Source organism: Myotis brandtii, unplaced genomic scaffold (assembly GCF_000412655.1).
Source record: "Myotis brandtii unplaced genomic scaffold, ASM41265v1 scaffold504, whole genome shotgun sequence".
NCBI lineage: Eukaryota > Metazoa > Chordata > Mammalia > Chiroptera > Vespertilionidae > Myotis > Myotis brandtii.
Window position 1 is genome coordinate 854,510 of NW_005369217.1, and position 1,053 is coordinate 855,562.

Consider the following 1,053-nt stretch of genomic DNA (forward strand, 5'->3'; position numbering starts at 1 on the left):
TGCAGCTGTCTTTGAAAGAGCCCACTTGAGTGGCCTGTTGTAATGGGAGAGACAGAGTGGGGTTCTCCGCCCCCCCTTATTCTGTCTCCCACCAGTCGACAGATGGCCAGCAAGACGGGAGGGGAAAAAAGCTCTCAAAGCGAAGACAGGAATGCATTGTATAAAAATTCACACCCCCCGCTGCCGCCCAAACTCCCTTTAAAAAGGATCAAGAGAATCCTAATGGGTATATGACACCTTCCTTCCCTCTCTCCATAAAAGGGACTTCAAAATCTGGTGACAGTGGGGGAGGGGGGTGGAGGGAGAAGAGAAATGGGTTTGTGGGGGTGGGAGTCAGGGAAAATTAGGTTAGGGGGAGCAGTTCCTCAGGCTCTTCCATTTGACTTTCTCCCGCCCTCTTCCCCAGCCACCTCTGGCTGAACCTTCGCCCCACCCTGTCAGCCTGAGGGAGGCTTGGAGCCCCAAGTGCCCTGGGTAGGGAGAGTGGGAGAAAAGGCGAGATCGTGATACCGTACTTAGTCTTAGAGTTGAAAGAGTTAAGGACCCTCCTCCATCCAGACACCTTCCCCATTCGCTTCCCAAGCCCTTCCCCAAGGAAGGATCCAGGGATTGGCAGAGGAGAGGGAGAGTTGGGGTGGGGGCAAGGTAACTGTGGCCCAATCTTGCCCAGAGCTTGTCCTCGGTGGGAGGATGCACACGCGGGTCTAAGAACCTGCAAGAGTCCTGCTCCGGCGCCTGCTTTCTCCGAGCTTCCCGCGTGGCCCTGCAGCGTTCGCGCAGCCCTTGCCCCGGGTGCAAGCTGTCCGCAACGCCGGGGAGCGGAGGCGGTCAAGAGACCCTCGCAGCCAGTGGAGGGGGCGGCCGGGGGCTCTCAGTCTGCGCCCAGCCTGCTCCGCCGAACCTCCTACCCCGCCCCCACTCACCCAGCTCAGCCCCTAGGAGAGACGCGCAGGAAGCGTGTTGCTTCGCCCAGCGGATCCATAGAAGTTGAGAGGAGTTGGTGGCTGCCTCGGGCCGGCGGACTTTGCGAGCAGCCAGGGAGAGGGACGCCTC

General features: G+C 59.7%; 1 protein-coding gene across 1 annotated transcript in view; it reads left to right on the forward strand.

The window, feature by feature from the left end:
* Window positions 1–269: 269 nt before the first annotated feature.
* Window positions 270–1,053, forward strand: part of PRMT8 (protein arginine methyltransferase 8) — a 91,842-nt gene continuing 91,058 nt past the window's right edge. The window contains exon 1 of the mRNA XM_005876999.2: window positions 270–474. The gene's annotated coding sequence lies outside the window, so the exon portion shown is untranslated. The remainder of the gene's footprint in view (window positions 475–1,053) is intronic.